The 14607-nt window shown below is 32.4% G+C and overlaps 2 protein-coding genes across 2 annotated transcripts in view; both read right to left on the reverse strand.

The window, feature by feature from the left end:
• LOC117222608 (neuronal calcium sensor 2) overlaps window positions 1-6385 on the reverse strand; it is a 414719-nt gene extending 408334 nt beyond the window's left edge. The window contains exon 1 of the mRNA XM_033474847.2: window positions 6348-6385. The gene's annotated coding sequence lies outside the window, so the exon portion shown is untranslated. The remainder of the gene's footprint in view (window positions 1-6347) is intronic.
• Nca (neurocalcin homolog) overlaps window positions 1-14607 on the reverse strand; it is a 510394-nt gene that overhangs the window by 431872 nt on the left and 63915 nt on the right. The window lies entirely within an intron of this gene.

Below are 14607 nucleotides of genomic sequence, written 5' to 3' on the forward strand. Positions count from 1 at the left end.
AATTACAATAATTTACGCACTTTTCAAAGTTGCAACAATTAACTGGTTAATAATTTTAATGAATTAAGGAGAATTTAAAACGTTCTTAAATTCTTTTAATACTTTGTCTTCCATAACCCATATCCGAGTAACAACATTACTTGCGTATATTACACAATTAATTTTGACGTTAATCTATTATGTCACCCTAATTTTATTCGAATCCGCAAAACGTATGGATGTTGCAGAAGTAATTCTAAAATGTAAAACAATTTATCTTTTGAATTTTAATTCGATTCAATATATTACTTTAATTTGGGGTTGTTGGCGTGGCAATCAAAGTGTTGATGTCTTCATTGTTTGGTAATTCACGCCGTCAATTTTAGCATAAACGTGTGTGAAATCCGTGAGCTGGTGAACAGGTTTTGGTATAAAGCAGCAGCGTTCCAGAATAAATTAATTTAATGTAATACGTGAGCGTACAGCATAGAAAGACACAAAATCAATATGCAAAACGATGGTCGTCGCTTCACGAAATTTGAATAACATCTGAACTATAAACATTCCAGCACTGTTCAATGCTCATGAAATATAGAATCAATACACAATATACATACATTATACACGTTATGCCGATTATTGCCTGCAATTTCCATCAATTCGTAAATGCTTCTCCTATTGGTTTCGTTATTCTTACTGTTACGACGTAACAACAAATTCTCTTTCTTCTAGGGGAGAGGTCAAGGTTGAGAGAAACACGAAGTAAAATCATTAATTCCATAGTCTATTCTGTACAGTTCTGCGAAATTCGAATGAAAAGAGTATGCATCAGTTATCCGTACACTACCTAATTGGCGGTATGAAACATCTGGCGGAACGATTAGTTCAGGTAACAGAAGACACACCTGGTCCGTCGAACAGTGGTGCAAAGTGACGAAGTTGTGACAAAATCAAAGAACTTTCGATAGAAGATAAAACGCTGATTTCTTTTTAGGTTGAAGCTGAAATGTTGCATAATAAGGGAAATAGAAAGTATGTGATACGAGCATTGTTTAACCTTGAAAATTAATGTTAAACTTGAAACAATCCAACAAAATTGTAATTTATCCAATACCATGTAAGTACACACACACAGAGTTGGATTTTTTACAATCGAATTTAAAATCAGCCTGTTAAAATCTAAAGGAAATGAAGTATAACATGTCATAAGACAAATCAAACTGTATCCACACCAAAGCGGTGTTTTTGTTACTCTAAGGAAGAAGACAATAATGGGAACACAACAACATTATATTAAATACACTGCTGCGTAATAATTTCGTCAACGTTGTGGGATAGAAACAATTTACAGCGAATACACTGTTTTTTTCCATTTCCTGAAATTTATTAACACAAACTTTACCTTTTTAAATTGACGATAAATTTACAAGAAAGCTAAATAAAATATGCGCTGCCTATGTTTAATTGTATTTTCATAAGATATTTTTTACTTCTTTTGGTGTATATATATATAAATTTTCTCCCTGAAACATTGATATGCATTTATGAAAGCCCTGTATAACGTGCCAAAGTACAATTTCGATAAAACTATTATGAGTGATCAAAATAGAATTTCCTAAAATTTGCAGAATTTTTATAAAATACATATTTTCTCTCTTCATGAATTGGAAGAAACAGAAATTAAATAAAACTAGCTCTTCTTTTAATAATCTCAATCAATTAACGACAATATAAAAACACACTTAAATTCCAGTAAAATCTCCTCATTTTGTTATTCACCTAATCGATTTTAGCATGAATACAAATAATCTGCAGTCGAGTAATTACTTAATAAAACGACGAATTTTCCTTCGCTGTGATAGAAATAATGAATAACTTTCCGACTTAATAAATATCATACACGTTGCTCAAGTTCATATTTGATTCATGTAAATTGATCTTGTACACTCCTTTATGTACTTTTGCAAAGTGAACGGTGTACATTTACAGGAATTTCAAGGCATTTCCTATACTAATATCAAACGAAAATGTATTACACATCCTCTGCTCAATTGCTGGATATATTAAATTTTTTTAACGAGTCTGTTGTAGTATTTCAGAGAACTGTAATGCAAAGTCAAACTTTCGGATAAGATTTTTATAAGTTCACTTTGATATTGCTGTAGTACGTTTAATATTAGCGAGTAATTTTAACATACAATGTCAGTAAATTTTCTTAATCCTTAATATTAAATGTTCATCTCCATTTCTTAATGATCTTTAAAAAAAGTATCAATTAATACTTTCACAATGTTTCGTATACTGTATTTGTCTGTTTTCATGTTCTTTTCTTCATGCATCGATATTTGTTCATTGCGGTTGCTGTTTATAGTCGCACAATATGCTGCGAAATCATTTCAAAAGTCTCCTAATTTGCAAGTGGAGTAAATCATAAAATAATTGAAAGAAGTATGAGAAGTATATCGTAAAGAGACATGATATATTTCAGAGAACGCAACACTAAAAACAATTTAAGAACTAACAGCAATTACGATGCGTTAATATATGAAAAACATTAAAAAGAAAACATTTAATTCAACAAAGAAAGCTACACTGATATACAAATTTATTTAATACTAGTATATCGTGTTTGTCTTAATATAATAAATACTACAAATGTAATAAATAATTATAATTTAGTAACCTGACATAACAGTTAATACTAGATATATGAGACTCGTCAAAATGACAGGTTCTCAATTTTTCATTTGCGACGATTGAGATTGTAAAGATACATACACTTATCGACAAAAGTTAAAAAACATGTTACAGAGGTGCATATTCTTGGGAGCGGTGAACCTTCTTAACACACGGTACAAGTTTGTATTGTCTCAACGAGAATATTATTAATTTTATTTTTTTCTAATTTTTTCCTCTTGTAATTTCATTTTATTTTTGTGTTTTTTATTTCTTTTATTTATTCTTTCTAAATTGTGATTATTTCTTTATTTGTCGCATGCACTAAATAAAACGATATTGGAATATAAACAATGTGTTATATGCTTCACGATAGTACGTACTTTTAATTTAATAAGATGTGTAGTCATTAAAATGTTTCTTTCGAAACATATTACACAAAGAATCGTAAAATATCTGAAGAAACTGATAATAATAACGATTTGTATATGTACTGCATTTGTGAAATAGATCATTTGATTTAAAACATTGATAAATAAATAGATAAGTAAATAAATGAATATGTTCTTGTTATTTTTACGAACTAATATAAAATAGTCACTATTTGTGCTTCGTGAATCTAGTGTTAAGTGTAGTTTTTTAGATATAATATAAACAAATTAACACAAATTTTTACTGCCATCATAGAACAATGTGACACCAAAAAAGAAAAATAACAAGAAAGATTTTGTAGGAATACGAAATTGTGATCTTCGTCCCGAATGCTCATATAAGGTAAGCCCATCGATCGCAAAACAAATCAATAATGCTGTTGGTTGGAACGCGAGCAATGGTGCATAAAGCACTTATTGTTTTAGATATACGTTCTATTTATCACACTTCGTCGAACTCCGGTTACAACTTCATGAGGATTTCACGGTACTGAATTCGTGCGACTAATTGGTTGTTTTAACGTATTTGCCAGAACTGTCTATAGGGTAAATGTAACAAGCAGTGGTTACAGTGGATGCGTGTTCTGATCAACTAATTGTAGATATCGAAGATGTGTAAGTAGTTATACATATGTATGGAGTTGTTGAACATAAAATGTTAGTGTTTCAATTAAATATTTACACTTAGAAATTCGCTTCCAATTTTAATGTATCTATAATGAATTATCAGATAACAAACAATGCTAAACAAGAATTTAAATAGTTTGACAATTTTGTTCATAATAATTTCACTTACGTTAAGAATTTTTTCTTAATTCCGTTGTGACTCAATTTTTATTTAATATTAGCATTACATTATTAATCTATTCTGCTACAAATGAAATAGCGCCCACATTTACATAAATACATTAAATGAAGGGGTTAATAAGCGAAAACTAATACATCAACATTCATAAATACTTTTAATCTGTCTGCTGCTTCAAATAATACGTACACATTTTTGTCATAAGTACATAAAATCCGCAGTTTATTCATAACAAGGGAATTAAATTTTGCTTCGATTTGGAAGAAATAACCTTTATATTTAGTAGATTATTTATGAAATCTTCGTCACAAGTCTGACTGCAATTATAGCAACTCGTTGTTATAGGCGGACAATAGCACACACAGTGCTATAATCATTCGCAGAAGAATTTAGTTGGTTGGCCTGACGTAGGTATTTGTCAGAATGTTAGTTCGTCAGAAAGCGCCACCGCACTGTAACCGCAGCATAACTCGCAATGGTTGACTTGTAACTAATTTTGAAACAGTTGTGACTGTTAGTTAAAACGTACATCTATATCGTGGTTGAACTCTGGCTTCTCTCCCTCTCTCTTTCTGGTCTTGATAATTTTCGAGAACTTATGCAGCAGAGTGGTAATTATCCGAACCTTGATTATTCAAATTGTCGTCATCATCACGAAAAGAAGCAGTTCTCAATACATAGAAAGAAATTAAAGACTATTATTTTGAGAGGTGAACTTTCTCAAGATTAGCTGCACGCAGTTACGAATCATTATTTCGTCTAGTGTACATTACGTTTCAAATGACAGCAGTAATACTCTAGTATTGTCAGCTTAAGTAGTTTTAGACATAATTCATGTAGTTATAAACTCAGTAAGTACATGCAAGTATCACTGTCCATATCACTCGACAAGTCGAAAGATTGATTTTCCAGAACACCTTGGTTCAGGTAATTAACACTTTGCCGTATGCAATGGAACACAAATTAGTGTAGGACGATGATGATATTTTTTCATATCGTAGTTATAAGTAGAGTCGCTTCGTCTTATGAGTAGATTGCGAATTTTATGCATTTATGGCAGAGATCGCAACTGTTATAACCAAATCCAGGAAAAATTGAAGTATAACCATTAAATTTGGTTCAAAACGATTTTGGTTACCAATAGCCATTACAAATGGTAGAAACAGATTTTGGTTAAAAAAGTAACCATTACAGATTAACGAGAATGTTAATGGATAACCATTACGTATAACCATTATCCACGATCAGAATTTTATAGTTGATTATCGATAACCGATGTGGACAAGTAACGCTTTGTTTTCTTCCCCCTGACTATCGTCAATTGTTATTATCATTACCAGAGCGCGAATTTGTATGTAAAATCATGGTCTGATGAAAATATTTAAAAACATTCAACATAAATATGATTTTGTTTATTCAGTAAACATTCTAATTTTTAGCTTACTTTGATTATTTGTTATATTATTTTTAAATGTGCTTTTACTATACTACTAAGAAAATAATATAATATATAAAAATATAAATATATAAAAATAATATAAATAATATAACCAATATAAAATTCTGACCGTCGACAATGGTTATTCGTAACCAATATATGTACATATACCTCTCGTTATCCATAACGGTTATCCATAAACAAAAACTGTTTTTGTTAATTAAATAAAATTAAATTAAATTTTGTTAATTAAATCTAGGTAGTTATTTGTAATTTTTTCTAATCGTTGCATTTATTAAAATTTCTTTTAAAATTTAACGATGACTACCTTTTATGTGAATAAAGATCAATGTTCAATCGATGATTTTTCCTATCAAATCTTTGATATCACTGTTATTTTTGGTTCCTGATTTACAGCAAAAGATGAAATATGAAATTGTAAAGACCTTAAAAGAATTCAAAAATAATAACGTTGACGTTGTAACACGAGAAAACACACCACCTTCTGTTTCTTACAGTTAACAAAGAAACGTTTCATTTTGCATAAAGATCGACTGTCTACATATACGTCTAACTAGTCAATAATTAGTTAATTCGACAAAAAGCACGTTATTACAGATAACAATAAATATACGACAATAAGTAAACGCGGATAAATTGTTAATATAAAGCTGATAGAAATAATCGACGCAATGTATATGTATTGTATGATCTGAATCTAAAGAAAGAGCTCTGAATGCTTATTTGTTGTAGTAAATTTGGTAAATTTGTTATAATTTTCTATAAAAATATTATTAGAAATTGATTATTCGCAGAAATGTTAACGTTCAATTTGCTTTATAATTTAATAAAAAAATTGAATTCTATTTACGTGGCTTAAATCCATTGTAGATTTTTAATAGAAATTTAAATTGTAACAGAATTTTATATAAATATTAGTACTTGTATTGGTCACAGCAAACTGTGTGGATTTTTAAAGTAAATAAAACGTGTAAAAATATGCTGATAAAGTACTTACTTCTATTGTTCCCCATGTGTAATTAGGCTGACAACGTGGACCGTGTGGATGATAATCTAAAAATCGATAAAACGGCGATGTTAGTAAAATATTCAGATGAATATTGTTTCCGAGTGACCAAACAAAAATATAAAACAGTCTGTACGTAGAAATAACACGTCAGCATCTCAAGATTCTTCCTCATTGACTGATCATCGCTATCTTCATCGGTTCTCGGAACTGGCTTCGCGAAATGAACGTCCAGTGTTACGCATATAAGCATATAAAATAAACAAACGTAATCAAGAATCGTATTTCATTCGTAGTCAATGCAGAAGAAATATACTCCGGAGTTTCGAGAACTCTATCGCCCTTAACAACTGTCTCAATATGATTGGCAGCTATCATCAGCCAACGCAGCACTTCGTTTGCATCAGAGAATACTTTTACAAAGGTGAAACTTCAGCGTTTCTCAGGACCCAATTTTCAATGCGGACGCATTGGTTCTATGATGAGTATAATTACAAATTCAATGATCATTATTTAATATTATAATTTTATTTGTTAGAGGATATATTGCAGTTTATATAAATTATTTATTTATTTTACGAATTCTATTAGAAATGTCGCCATTTTCTCAATTATATTAAATTATAATCTAAAAGAAATTAAGAATTTATATTTCTTTAATTCAAGATTAGCTTCTATGACAATCATAAGTTATTTATTTGTAGAACGTTTTATTCACGAAACAAATTTTTGATTTGAGTTTATAATTAAAATTAGGTATATTAAATTACTGTATAGATCTAATAATAAAAGATTTACAAGTATGTATCTATCTTGATAAACCTAAATATATATGTATAAACCTCTTGATTTTTTTGCCTTCATGACATTTTATAATGACATCATCTATAAATCAATCCTTCATGTAAGAGTATGGATTGATTATAATATGTGTTGAGGTGCGTCGTGTGAGCACCTGATATCGTTATTCCGCGATATTAACTATCTATCGGGTTGTAAGGCCGACTACGCTTTGCGACGGAATAGGACGATATCGTTGTCCGTTTACTTAAAAATGAACAACTGTTTTACTTAGTAGTTCGTGAAATGAGACGTAGACTGGAGTGACGAGCGATGTTGAACGATACGAACGAAGTTACGCAGGAGTGAAAAAAGACTGTGTGAGGTGGTCAAGAGTTCTCGTTTTTATATGTTTCTCGCCGAGAGAAAACTTGAAGATCATTGGTTGATCGCGAGGTGGAAAGGGACCTTAGGAGTCCCGGTCGTACCCAGTGTCAGGTAGTAAGAAATCCCGGAAAAGGCGACCGAAGGGATGCGTGCTGGCGACCCTGTCATAAATTAAGGACATGTTGCCGATGAAGTGTGCGTTATTCGAAATTGCAGAAATTACTCTATTGCCGGAAAGGAGACGGGTCGAAGGAATTGGAAATTTAAAACCTGCAGGCAAAGGCTCCACGAAATTGGAGGCCCAACGAACGTGACTTTTGTCAACTGCACGTTGAAGGACCGTCGATTTGCCACGCTGCACCGAAGGTTCCCGGTAAACAAACTGTTTTTTAGGGATTGAAGAAAGGTAGTCCGTCCCGGAGAAAGTCGGGCGGACACGGCTGGAAAATTCCGTTGCAAGACGGAACAATATGCACGTTTTATATTTATGATGTATAATCTACAATTTACAATACGCAAAGTATAGATCTTGATGAAACTGTATGATCATTCTTTTCGTTTGCCTTGAGAATATTTTATCGATACATCGTTAAGGAACAATAAGATATGGATACAATATCGATACTCGACAGGCAACCTAGCTGCAAAAGAAATTTTAGTACGAAACGTTAAGATGGTAATATTTATGCTGCGGATCTTTATGCAAAATAAAAATTTTCCTCATTAATTGCAAGACGCAGTAACTGCATAGATGTTTATGTAGTTCTTTTCTGAATAATTTTAATAAATTGTCAGTAGTACGCCAATGTTTCCAAATTGTTTATACGTTTTTGCTATTTTACATTTTATCTACTCATGTTCGTCGTAAATACATCAAATGAACAGTCCAGTAATAATCCAGTAAGATACGACAGGAAATGGGAATAAAGAATGAGACTTTCATTCGCGCAATGCCGACATCTACGTGTTTTTAGAACGAGAGTGATCGAACTATGAGAAACGATGATACTGTCCAGACCTAGTGTCCTTGGTTCGCGGCGTCAATATTAGGGATGAGCACTTGAGGCGAGGACACTTTCCCTGACTGTCTACTACCCTAGAGAACGACGATCCTGCAGGGTCCGATACGAAGGGTCACTCGAGATTCGAACAATTTGAGCATTCGAAGCGATAGGATATTATGTCATCTGAACCCCAGTTCGATTATTACCTATTAATGCAGGTAAGAAGTACAGTCAAATTAAGAGAGAGAGAGAGAGAGAGAGAGAGAGAGAGAGAGAGAGAGAGAGAAAGAGAATAACCTTGTATTACAGGTTTTACATTCCAAATTAATCATTTTGTAGGTCATATTTGTCTTTTCAAATTAATTCCTTTGGAAATAATATTCATTTGTCTGCAAATAAAGTTAACCCTTTTGTAGCTCCTACTCATTTATTTGTAAATGAAATTGATCCTTTTGCAATTAGAAGTAACCTATTTGTAATTATTTATAATAAAATCCGTGTTGAGAAGATTAATTGATTGATCTGTGAAAAGGTATTAAGTTGATTTGCAAAAAATGTGCAGGATCTATTATTATATTAATGTGTATATTAATTTTATTAATATTAATAATTATATTAATTTGTATATTAACATAAATTATATTAACTTATAGTAATTATCTATTATTATATTAATTTGAAGTGTAAGATGGTAAATATGATCTGCTAGAAATGAAGTTGCATCTTCGTAAAACTTAAATTGTGCAGATAAATTGATAAAAAGATAATTAACACTGAACTTTTTGTTGAATGATTAACCTACCGATCCATTAAATGCCCCAAATGATACAAAAAGTGATGAGTTCAATAAGTGAACACTGAACACCCTCCACTAAATGAATGAATTTCTGTATTTCATAAAAAAGTAACGTTCATCATACCCTTACCCCATTTAAATTTATACAATAGTTATATTTTACAGCAGATGGCATTTTCTAAAAATATATCAATTTAATTACATACTCATGCAGTGATCGTTTGACATGTTTTTCACTAAATCTTATATTACTCATTTAAAAAAAGCTACATCGCTGATTTTATACACTTATGACAAAATCTTATTACATTCCGTTATTTTATGTGTTTCTTTAAGAATGATGTTGCATTATTTTCAACCTACATATTTCGAAAGAAAATGAACTTCTACTTTACTTTAGTTTGTTGCAATAGTCTAGTTATAACTATGAAAAGATGCTAGAATTGATGTTGAAAAAACTTAGTAGTAAAAATATTATGTTATTCGAAGCTCATTACAGTCTGAAATTTAGCCACAAGCAGGATAGTGGAGCCGGTTACTGTAGGGTGACCAATTACTATGGGTTTGGTCATTTTTGGGCATAATTATCTTTACATTTATCGAATGAGACATATTAAATCTTTTTATTCAAAACTAAAATAAAAGACTGAAAAAATGTAATATGTCTTATTCGAGAAGTATAAATATAAATATAAATAAATATAATGGCTGAAAACAAACCAAATGTACAGGAATTAATTTTAGAGTATGCTGTTTGTTTTGTCATGGAGAATACATATCTAAGGAAATTACAGTAAAAATAATAAATACAATAAATTCTCTCCAATTACACTGTCCGACAAAATCAAACTTTTTTTCTGATTTCCTATAGCCACTATGAAATTCTTGTAGAGCTTCACTCCCCGAACAAGAATCCGAAAACCGAATTGCTCCAACACCCTCAATTTTTGAAAAAATCGAACTTTTGTAAAAACCTAACATTTTCGACAAAAATGAGGTATTGCATGAAAAGTACAAACGTTAGAAAGTTCTAATCGATCTCAAAAGATAGAGGAAAGTTTTCCGAATATAGTGATATACAATTTATTAATTGTTTTTGGTCTTAAATAACTATAAATTAATGTCAAAGTTTAAAGAAGTTTCGACGTGCGCAATTTCTCCGCAATATTTTTGTATTTTTACGAAAAGTTCTTTATTCAGCACGAAAACTCCACCTAGGATAGGATTCTGTAGACATTTCTGAAGAAGAAACGGCCCGAACGAAGTGTCGGAACGATGTACATTTTGAGTAGGCCGAGAAAATGTTCGTCGGCAACATGTACACGATGTTTTGCCGCCATGTGCTTTGCTGCACGCTTCTCTCTGTCCGACAGGGCCGAAAGCTATGCGTAATCAACGCCGATGGAGGGATCCAATGGGACACCCACTTTTGGGTTTTTACAAAAACTCGTTTTTTTTCGAAAATTGAGGGTGATGAAGCAATTCGGTTTTCAGATCCTTGATCGGGGAGTGAAGCTCCACAAGAATTTCATAGTGGCTATAGGAAATCAAAAATCGTGTCGGACAGTGTTATCGCTCAGTTTGTATACAAAAATAGACAACAAAAGGAGATACGATTTTATCGTTTTCATCGTTGTTGACAATCGGGGACTACATTCCCATATTATCCATGTTTATTTATAAGCTGAGCGACAATTGTGGAGAATTCACTGTATTGAGAGCCTGTTCCTACAACGGTAACTATATCCGTAAACAGAATAACGAGTTCTATAAGTTAATAAAGTTTCAATAGAATCGGTGATCCCAAGGCCTTGCGCCGGGTGCAATGGACCCTCCCTAATAGTAAAGATGAATATGTGTGACGGCTACTGCCCGAAGGCTCGAGATGTTTATTGCCTTGGCACGTCCACCCCTTGCTCCGTAATACCCAATCCATTCAAAATCTGAAACGTTGAACCAAACGCCATTGGCTCAAGTGCTAACAACCTCGTTTATCTTTATTCGACCGGGTCGTGAAAGTTCTTATGATCCAAAACAAGGAAGTCACGATGGTAAGAAGCAGAGAATGATAACGTTACATTAACTCGTTGGATCCTGAATGGTACTCGGCCAGTGACCTCGTCCAGACGACACGAGGAAAATATTTTACCAAAGGGTTCATCCCGTCGATAAATAAAGTTATTATTATTACTTTGAATTTATTTTTAAATCGTTCTAAGTGAATAAATCGTTTCTAGTCATTTTTCAATCATTTGAAGTGAACAAATTGAACTGGATTAATTTTAGGCGAATGAAAATCGCGTAAATAGAATCCGCGAGTACAAAAGAAAACATATTGGAAATAAAAAATAGTATAAGTTTTAGAAATACATATTTATTTCACATAGCTGAACAAAAAAATAATTATGACATTTCGGAAAAGAAAAGTAAATTTCTTTCGAGATCACTGTGTCGCTACTGTAATTTGAAGCAATCAACATTTTCTTTTTAATTGGCACAAACTCATCATCTTTATCGCTTGAAATATGTAGAAGTTCGAGTTCATTTTCATTGTTGATGTAAATTTTTTCAGACGATTCTTTCTCCATATTCTCTTTTACCAAGTTTTCATAAATTTGCAGATATTCGCCGCGACATGTCATTAAATTATGTCAAAACTTGAAAGCTCGTTCAATGTTTGGATCGATGTCTATAATATCGCTTTCCAATATTTTGGCTAATTCACGCGCTTTACGAAGATTTACTGACGGCATAAATTCTGATCGCGTAAATTGATATCGCGTATCAAAAATAACCGCGTAAGAAAGTGTCGCGTAAATTGAGAGACGGGTCTGCACCAGTCCCTTAGGGATCCTCGAGAGTGTATCTCGTGGGATTGCGATGAAGACCTCCACAGATTTCATTGAAGAACAAGATCACTAACCTCATGGAAGCCAATGCAGCGTCAAGAGCGTAAATGTGTTTTCGTCGTTAGGATATAAATGTGTATGTAGTCGGCAAAGATTCAGAGTTCAGAGCAGAAGAGAATCGGTCGAGACAATATTATGATGTCTGTCGCCAGCGTAACATCGAAGATTCGAGTCATCTTATATCGAATAAGTTTCCGTATGAGCAACGATTCAATCTCGCCGGTGAACTTCTTACATACTAGCAATCTCGGTAGCCAGATAACCACCTCGTAGAAAACATGGAGGCACGCTACGACTGACATTAACCTGATACATATTATCCATGTGAGATGCTCATGGATCCCGAATGGATAAAGATACTTTCTGATTAAAATGTACGAAAATTTGTCAACGATAGGTATTTACTAGACTGTGGGCACTCCCGACACTAAATGCCCAGGTGAGTACTCTCGGCACTAGATCGCCACGTGGGTATTCCCGGTGGGTATTCCCACACGGGTACTCCCGGGTTAATATAATTGCACACCTTTTGAAACGGAATAACTTTCTTAGAATTGTATAAACGCGTTAAGAGACAAAAATCAACTGCAAAAATTCGCAGAAAATCAAAATCATTAATGACACTGTAACTGAAAAAGAAGAAGTTAAAATATATGATAATAATTGCTGTACTTTTGGTTTGTTTTCGGTCGTAGTTAACTTCAAATTTATCGAATGAAACATACTAAATGTTTTTCTTAAAAAATATACAAAATAAAAGAATAAGAAAATGTAATACATATGTCTTTTATTCGATAAATATAAAGTTAATTTCGACCGAAAACAAACCGAAGGCACAACAATTGGTGCAAACAATAACTGGCGCTACTAAACTATATTAAAATAAAAATGAATTTTGAAAACCAGTCAGAAATTAGTGTCACCGACGCGGCACTTAACGAATTTTTCGGGAATCCGCCGGGGTCACGATCTGATCTTGAAACTAATTTTCATCTTTTCATTTCGACTCCATATTTTCGAAATCTCGCACATCTTTAAAAACTATAACGGGAAAATTTTCGGGAAACCTGACACTTTTGTGATCCCAAATATTTTCGGAAATTCCGAAAATTTCGAAGTCTCGTTCCGACTTCCGGGAAAAATTCTTTTCCCATTCCGACCCGACGTTATCGAAATCCCGCACACTTCTACTTAAACAGTATTATAGATATTCGTGGTGCAACCGGAACATTAATGCAAAGAACATCTGAATATTATTATGCAACAATAGCGAGCGCATCAATCTGAACTCGTTATTAAATAAGATCATAATAGCATTTTAAGTATACTTTCAACGTATTTGTCAATTTTTTACACTGAATTGGTTTCACCGCAGGCATCGAAGGTATGCTATTGTGTAACAGATTGTATATCGATTCCATAACCGTAATATGTAGTAGGCTTCGGTTCTGGTGCCTTTTCTATAACGATTTTACAGCTGTTATAAAACATGTTCCAGGCTTTTGAAAAACGTTCCTCTGCTAACGATCTTCTCCGATACATACGAAGCTTAGATTGTCAACTTTGCAGTTCTAATCACTGTGGCACCAATACCACAACTGATATCGAAACCGTTATTACAACTAACATGGCGTCGATATTAGAACAGATATTACGACATTTATGGAACCGATATTAGAACTGTTATCGGAATCGATATGCAAGAACTGTTTCAGCTTGTAACTGTTACGGTCCGTCTTGCGATCACACTTTTTAAATACACTTGTTATATATGGCTGAATTAAAATTTTTTTCGTTTTCTTCATTTTTCATTTAACGCTCCGTTGTCATACTGAGTGCAAATAAACCACATTTTTTGAGAAAATTAAATTAACAATTAATTCGATACATTTGGAAGTGAAATATCGAATTCTAATGAAGAAAACAATGTTCTAGAATGTTCAAATTATATTCTGAAATTTTTGGGTGTCAATAGTATCGTTAATTTTTTAGCAACAGTTGCTTGAAAATTGTATGACGCTATTGCATCGCACAGGATGTGTGACAGCGGAGGACTAACTGAAAAAAAAACAAAAAAAATTTTAAACAATGAGTACAACAATTTTTACAAGAACTACAATTTATTGGGGTAACAAAATAAATTCAAAGTTACGTTTTTTCTTCAACTTTTTTACCTGAGCCTGTACCAAAATTTTAACAATGCGTTCTGTAGACCTCTGTAACTTGCACTTACCGACAAAAGATAAGAAACATGTTATATAAATGCATAATCTTGCTTGAAGTACAACTTCTTAATATAGGATAAAGATTTATATTGTGTCAACGAAAATATTAATTTTATTTTTTTCTGAGTTTCTAATTTTATTTTATTTCTT

Source organism: Megalopta genalis, chromosome 1, assembly GCF_051020955.1.
Source record: "Megalopta genalis isolate 19385.01 chromosome 1, iyMegGena1_principal, whole genome shotgun sequence".
NCBI lineage: Eukaryota > Metazoa > Arthropoda > Insecta > Hymenoptera > Halictidae > Megalopta > Megalopta genalis.